The sequence below is a fragment of the Indicator indicator genome, chromosome 4, assembly GCF_027791375.1.
Source record: "Indicator indicator isolate 239-I01 chromosome 4, UM_Iind_1.1, whole genome shotgun sequence".
NCBI classification, from domain to species: domain Eukaryota; kingdom Metazoa; phylum Chordata; class Aves; order Piciformes; family Indicatoridae; genus Indicator; species Indicator indicator.
In genome coordinates this window covers 19,382,078-19,390,565 of record NC_072013.1, presented here as the reverse complement: position 1 = coordinate 19,390,565, position 8,488 = coordinate 19,382,078, and positions in this window count along the sequence as shown.

Sequence of the window (8,488 nt, the reverse complement as noted above, 5' to 3'; positions counted from 1 at the left end):
TCTTAGGACCTTTGATGTTCACAGTAGCTTGTGTCTCTTGTTGCCATTCTCATCCTTCTGCTCTGCTGCAAGAGCCTCAAAGCTATGGTGTTGCAAGAACATCTCTGAATGTTGTAAAGGTCAAGAAAAAGACAAATCTTCAATTAGAATTCTTACTAATATACATTATAACATAAGATAAATTATATTTGCACAGCAAAAAGAAACTAAAAGATAATGTTTATGCTTTCCCACTTACTCCAAGGAATATGTATTTGCTTATATACTCTTTGGGTTGTGTTCACTTCGTATTAGCATTTCATGTTCCCTCTGACTGATTCCTCTTTCAGTTATATTCAGTGGATGTGACCTTATGATGACATTTGCAGAGAGGCAGTGACTGCAGTAGCTGTAAGCTTTTCCAAAGCTCACTGGCAGGGCAAGTTTGGGCTGAGGCATCAGGTACCTGAAATGAGGCTTAGGACCCTGCATACTGGGTGTTCATCATGTCACATTTCCAGAGGAGTGAGGACTCTGATTTGATTATATGTTGTACACTGCGCCAAAGTCCACCCTGACTCGGTGGTGTGAGTCAGCAGCCATTAGAATAGGATAAATTGCTCCTGAGAGGGGATTTTGTTTGCAGTAGAGTGATCTCAAAGCACCTACATCTTTACAGCACTGAAGTATTTAGCAAGAAACAATTTATAGTGTGTTTCTCACCACTGAGCACCTGTGACATCCTCCATCTTCTCCCTTACAAACATCTCTGGCTTTTTGCCTCTCAGGGTGCTATGGACAAAGTAATTGTTAGTTCTCCAAAAGGATTTCCCCTGTGGCAGTTTCTGTCTTGTTATTTCAACACGGGTTGTGTAGCAGGAGGCATAGGAGTTGCTTTTGGTTCTGCTGTTTGAATTTAATCTTCAGAAGTGTCTGTTGGAAGCAAAGCAAGGCCACACTGAATGCATATCTCTGCTCACTGGTATACAATGGCAGAAAGCACAGGCATGTATGCCCTAGTTCTATGCTCTCAGTGCAATATGCCACACAAAACAATTTTCTGTCTTTCTACAGTAAAATGTTTGGGAAAGTTATCAGTAACAGGGGAACAGTTCCAGGCAAAGCAGTGTGCTGTTCTGTGGTAAAGTATGAGGATGGGAACTGCTTGAAAGAGTCCAGCATAGAGCCACAGAGATGATTAAGGGAATGGAACTTCTCCCTTATGAGGAAAGGCTGAGGGAGCTGTGTTTCTTTAGCTTGGAGAAAGGAGACTGAGGGGTGACCTCATTAATATTTATAAATGTGTGAGGGGCAAGTGTCAGGAGGACGGAGCCAGGCTCTTCTCAGAGATGCCCAATGACAGGATAAGAGGCAGTGGGTGCAAGATGTGAAAATAAGAACATTCTTTTCCACTGTGAGGGTGACAAAACATTGGAACAAGCTGACCAGAGGTTATGGAGTCTCTTTCTCTGGAGACATTCAAAACCCAACTGGATGTGTTCCTGTGTGACCTACTCTAGGTGATCCTGGTTTGGCAGGGGGATTGGACTAGATGGTCTTCAGAGGTCCCTTCCAACCCCTAATGATCCATGATTTTCTGCCCAGGTACTGTTACTGTCACAACTAATCAGTATTTTCTTCTTTTCACAGGAGCCACCCATGTCTGGATGCAGCAGAGTTAGTCATCATTAGTAGTTATGGGCTATGGACAAAAACATGGTTTGTGCTGATATCCCTTCTCACCTGTGTTTCTTCATGTGATGGCATGTCTATGGCTGCTATGCACACAGAATGAATGTGTGACAAATGCATCCATCTCCTGGGATGCACAAATGAACTTTGTTTATAGATTTGTTCTGAGTCTGCTTCCATAGTTGAATTAAGTAGCCCTTCATGTCTACTAAGCCCTTCAGCTTTACTCATCTACACAACTGAATGAGGCAACTGAGGTTGGTGAAAAAAACAAAGGCAATGTTAAATGTGATTTCTTAAGCTGACTTCTGCTGGCTGTTTTGAGGAAATATGAGGAATAAGGCAAATCTTGTTGTTCATTTCAACCTTTTGCTCTTTTCATGTGGTCACTCTTCCTTGCCTTCTCTCAGATTCAAACCTCTTTTATTGTGCCCTGTTTGTGAGACCCTAGCTGACTCAGCAGGATTTGGCTATTGCCAACATTTTCTATTTAAAGAGAAAGCAAACACATCTAATATGCAGTGCCTGAGTTTGAAATCTGTCCTGGAAAATAGCGTAAATTTATGTATCTATTTTTGCAGGTGACACTTTGTAATCTCTTGAAATGTCTTGGGGTTAAGCTGAAAATGAAGATATATAACTGTGCATGGCCCAGGGGAAATATTAGCAAATCTGATGCAATGCTAATAAATCATAATTATTGTTATTCTTATGCTTTGGATATGTTGTAATAAAGCCATAACACTGTTTTATTGGGAAAAAAAAAGCACAACCCAAAACACAATCCCCAAACGTATGATTTCATTCTTGTATAGAATTATCTTTGTAATTAATATTTCAAACTTCTATGAGGTCTTCCTCTGAGGATACCGAAGTATTTCAGAGTTACTAATTAAATAAAGACATATTCAGCAATCTCTATCCATATAAGTAGTCTTGTTGGCTTCCCATCTATAAGGAATTTTGAATTCTTCTCTGAAGTTAATGTATTTGATTGTTTCCACTTCACTAATGTAGAAAATGAGACACAGAGGAGTTAAATGATTTACTCAAGACAAAAGGGAGAGTTAGTGGTACCTGAAAATAGGTCTTCTGAAGCAGTGTACTGTGCTTTTATTGAAAAATGGTGCAGCAGCATTCACAGGAACTCAAAATACATCAAAGGGGTGCACAGTTCTTTGCAAGGGAATCCAGGAATGTGGGAAGGAAGGGAACTGCTGTGTGCTTGGTGTGAATGGTATGGGGAACTACCTGCAATGTTCATAGCTGATGAGACATTGATTCCTAGTGTCTTTTTTCTAATCAAACAGTCCAACCTGGAAGCCATAGGCACCCTTGCCTTCGCCAGGTGTGAATCTGCATCACAGTATCATCATTTTCCTTTGAGTTCAGTGGAACATCAAGCTGGCTGTAAGAGTGCCAACAGCGTGAATCCAATGAGAGACTGCCAAAAGGCAAGCAGAAGGGTTGAATGTGGCAGATATTAATTCCTGGTTTTAAGCCAAGGCTGGTTATAATCTTAAGGTAATACCTGGGAGAAAAGTGCTGGGTGTTGTTTAAAAGTCAGGAGGGTTGGCTGGCACGTTGTCATGGGTGTAAGACTTTCACACCCTCCTGGTGATGACATCAAAGGCTCCTTTGCCTGCCACAGTAACTGCTGAAAGTCCTTAACTTTGAACAAAACAACAGCCCTAGCATTAACTATGAGGGACAGATGGTTTTGCAGGCAGCAGGGAATGAGGATGTGTGATGTACTGGGCATTCTGTCGTGCTGGAGCAAGCCAGGTCAAGGAGCAAACATGGCAGGGGAACAGTGCTGGTCCTGAAAGACCCTACAAGCAAAGAAGGTGAGTTTGAAGGGATCATGCATTATTGGATTATAGACTCTTGCTAAATTGGTTCCCTTCAAAATTGCTCTTACTAAGGCTTAGATGAGAAGGTGTTTATGCACTGACCAGGTGAGTACTGCTAGCCCGTGGCTCAACAATGTACTCAGAAAGGAAATCAGAGCCATTGCAATCTAGGCTTTATTATCATTATACATAGTATTTTTCCACAGCCGTCAGTGAAACAGGGGCAAAGGCATCATTTTGATGCGTATTATAGTTTCCCAGTGCTGTCTCTTCCTTTGATAGCTTGCCCTCTGCCAGACATGAGGAATATAGCTACCGTTTCACCTCATGGAGTCTGAGAGAGGGTCTGCTGTTCACATTTACTTGGTACGAGAGCAGTTACTGCCACTAGTTAGCTCTTAAAAATACTACTTGGAGTGGATTCACAGCTGCTTTTGTAATCTTTTGGAATTGTGAAGTCTCCAACTTGCAGTATTAAAAATATATGAATCACTCCAAAACATCAATAAATACCCATGTAATGTTTGGCTGTTTTGTTTAACAAGCAGCAGCTAAAAGAAATGTAAATGGAGCTCCCTTTTCCTCAAGGTAAATAAAACTCTCCGGGACAATGTATTTTACTTCAAAATTATATGGCAACTTCTTTTCTTCTTTAGGCTCAAGAAACACATCCATATATGGTCTACTTGTCAGGGAAAATAAATAATGATGCAATAGAAAGGTCAGCTTTGTGCCATTCAGCTACAGGATGCTTGATGAACTGAAGTTCTTCAGATAGTGCAACAGAGAAGAACTTTAGGATGGGTAAAAGTTTCTGCCGTGCATCTTCAAACAGGAAATCTGAGATTCAGAACAACTTATATTTTGGCTTGTATTCACTGATCATGGGGTGATCCAGAAATAAACTCCAGGCTTCAAAGTGAGAGCATTTCAAAGCTGTCCTGCAGTTGATCGAAACATCCAGGCAAAGCAGGGAGATGAATACCAGCAAGGATTTTCTGAATTAAGACTTAAACAAGGAAAACCCCATTTCAACAGTGTTGTTTCCCTTTCATTTCAGAACAAAAAGGTAATGCAAATATGCATGTTTTGAACTTATTTAGCATTTCTCAATCTGTCAATTTGCTATGTTTATGCAAATATTTATTCCTATAGTAGTTTGTAACCTAATACCCTAATTCAGTCTTGGGAGTTGTGGTTTGCTCTTGGGTTTGTTGTTTGGGTTTTTGGTTCAAATAAGCCATAAAACGCTCACTGATGTTAAGTAGAACTGTAACTCTGTTGTTTCCTTTTTTACTTTTACTTGCAGGTGATGGTTACATTTTTGTCCCTAGAACAGCTTGCTGAGAAATAATTGTTGTAGTTACAATGTGCTAAGGTACAATGTAGACTGCAAGAGCAGTATGAAGGAAAAAAATTACAGCAGCAAATTATTTCTTTCATTTATAAACTTCCATCTGGTATAAGATGAAGCTAATATTGCAGTGATTGCTATGTGAATTAATGCTTTCTGAGAAGAAAGAAAAGCTCACTGGTGTATGCATTTCCAGTAAAGAATTTGCACAGAATTTGATAGCATCATTACATATGCCAGACTGACAGGTGACGTGTTTTGACAGCTGGATTTGTTTGCTTTGAGGAATCCTTTAGGAAGCTTGGCTTTGCTCCTTTGGCACTGGAATAGAACTTGAAGTTTGCATAAGCTGTTATTACAAAGTATGTGTGCCTGTTGCTGTAGCCAGACAGTGTGAGGTGTCATTCTTCTGATGTCTCAGCTCTGGTAGATCTGGCAGGCACTGAAATCTTTCTGGTTTATAGCAGATCGTGTCCTTCCCAGTAGGACACATTTACCTGCAAAGATTTATCTGAAAACTGACTTAAAATACAGCAGACAGTGTGAGTACTTTAAGTCCTGCAAATCGATCTTGTTTCCACTGCCAGCAGTGGATCTTACCTGAAGCTGCCACAGTAAGAGCTAAAATGGAGGCTTGGTTTACTGTGAAGACTGCCAGCCCTGTTTACCTTCCCCCTGTGAAGGATCCTGCTGTTTTCAAAAGCAAAGGCAAACATGTATCTGAAGAAGCTGGGGTTCGATCAATCATTCATTGCAAAAGGCAAAACAAGCAAGCTGCTTCTCTTCTGCAGCTTCCAAAGACTTGGAGGTTTTTAAGAAATGTAGTTTATCACACATGAGCCATAAATACAGAGATTCTGTATGGAGTTACAAGCTGACTGGGATAAACTCGGTGCAAAAGCAGGCAAAGTCCTTGGTTCTGCTCCCTTAATGACCTTGTCACTCACCTGCCACCCTCCACTGACAGTAATAAGTAATTCTGCTAATTCTGCTGCCTCTGTCTATTGAAGGAGGACAGGCAGCCTTGCTAAGCTTTTCTTTAAGGAAGTGCTATCAATGGGGACCAGTTGTTTCAGATGCTAATGGCATTGAACAGCATGGTTCTGCATGTTCAAAGCCAGCTGTAATCCTCGTTGTTTATTTATGTTGCATCAGAGATCAGAGGCCATTCTCCCAAACACTACATGTTGACAGAGATTGCAGTCCCAATACAATAGTAAACTAATTGTGTTTGTCTGTGGCTTTTTGCCATGAAGTGAGTGGTTACTATCAGTCACCCTGGTGAGCAGTACCTTCAGTTTCAAAGATCTGCCAGGTACAGCTGCTCCTAAAATAGCGCAGAGCATTACAGCCTGGCCCTGGAACAAGCATTTAATCTTAACCTTACCTTCAGGTTGCTGAATGCAGCCAAATTCTTCTCTGTATGGCACAAGGGTCACTGAAATGGGGATGACAGAATTAAAGAATCAGGATCAGGCCCTAGGTGGAAATGATGATAAAGTTAGATCCAGAAGATCCTGTCAGTTTGAGCTATTAAATGGCAGTGCAGGTGTCAGTATCTGAAGACGCGTCTCTGCCAAGAGAGATCACTAGTGAGGCCATTCAAACCCGACAGCAAAGTAATGTCTAAGGAATAATAAGGGAGCTATGCCTACAATTTTGAAAACCAGATTCTGCTGTTACAGTGGCTGCAATGCTTTGTGCTACCTGTGTGTGAGGATGGGCTCTTGGGCAGCCAGAGGAATGCAGGGGACAGCCAAACATCAAAACCTCCCTAAAAATCCTGGTTAGGGTAAACAGTAAACCCAGCATTTAATTTATGAATCTGATTCCAACATTTAAAACATACAGTAAGCAGGCTTAGAGCAAGCAAATAGATTCAAGCTGCATTTAGAAAGACCTTTTTGGCCAGATCTTACTTGGTTTGATGACTCCTAGCAACAAATACTGCGGGGTTTTTTTTTCACATCTTCATTACAGAAGCTAGAAAATATTTAGCTAACAGTACAATAGTCTTGTAGACTTTCATAAGCTGTGGTTGGTAATTCACCACTGGCCTCAGATGAGATAACCTTAGCCATGCTGTGTGATCTGGGTAGGTCAGGCTGCTGCAGCAGCACCAGGTGATGCTACTGAGCTGAGCCACAGTGAAAAAAGGTTAAACTGAATCCGGTTGCATTGCATTAGCCTCCAGCTGAGGGCATGTGCTTCATCTCAGCTGGTTCACCATGGCTTGTTGGAGGGATAGCTCGAACTTAGTGCCTGAGCCCTGTGACAAACTTCAAACAAAAGCACTGCCACTTGAAAGGGGAAGGAGAGCAGTGGCTTTGCTCTGCTTTGCCCAGGCCTGCCACACAGGTATGTGTCATGCCTCTTGCCAAAGTCAGTCATGCTACACAGTTCAGTCTGAGCAAGGGGAGACGGGTGATGAGATGCAAGAATGCCTTCAAGCCCAGCTAGAACAAGTTCTGCAAGGGTTCAGGACAGTCAAGGCTGTCCCTGGATGTCGGGATGGGCCAGAAAGCCTCTGCAGCCCTAGGATATGACCGTCATACCTTCACCAAGGTTGTGCCAGTTAGATGAGCAGAACTGAAAACTTTCTCTATTTTGGGCCCTGTGGAGCTTCATTCTTCTGGATGAGTCAGTGGTGGAAGTTGCAGCCAACACTGTTGTTTCTGGACTCTGTGGGACTCCTGTCAAAATATTTAATTAGTGAGGATCACCAACATGCTAAGTAGGTTCTCCCTTTCTCTGCAAGTGGGTAGGACCCAGTTAACCCATACAAAGAATAAGAGGATGAAACAGAAGTGATCTGCAAATTCAGAACCTTCCTTTTCCTTCCCTGTGCCTTAATGAGGTGTGAAACAAAAGGAGGGAGGGGAAGGTGTCCAGAAATGGTCTTTATACCTAGATCCACTGGGGATTTAGTGAGGCACCTAAATCAGTTTGTGCCTTTGTGCTAGAGTGGGGAGTCATATTGTCAGTGGTCTCCTCTATGTTCCTCATAGCCCTGACTGCCCATGAAGCCTAGGCAGTGACCCCTGCCTCATCCAGATCGGAAACACAGTGAAGCTGCACCCACTGCCTGCGCTGCTTCCTGTGCCATCAGGATGCCAGCAATGAGGCTGGGCAGGATAAAGGAGAGAGATCTATGTCATAGAGAGAGATCTCTGGTGCAGGTTGCTCTAAGAAAGGAACAGTTTCATCTCCCCCCTTTTCTTCTTCAAGGAATCATTGTGCATCATCTCCATTATGAACTTAGGATCAGATTCTGCCCTCTCAGCTGCCTGCTTGGTTTAGGTCTCTGAGTCACCACTGCAGCCAGGTTCCTACATTTAGGCATTGCACTGGTAGATGCTGCAGACAAGCCCTCTTACTCTAGCCTAGGGATTTCACACACCTGCAACACACCTGTTAGTGAGTACCTAAGATAATGGACTATGAAAGTGCTACCTAGCATGCCAGGAGCTGAGCATGTCAAGCAGCAGTAGAAGCTGCTGGAAAAACAAAGCTGTGTCATGGTTCTTGGCTAGCTGCAGTGAAGCCAAGGACAGGTACCAGAGTGGCTGTGGCATGAGGCAGGCAGCAGCTCTGTACAGGAGCTGTCAGT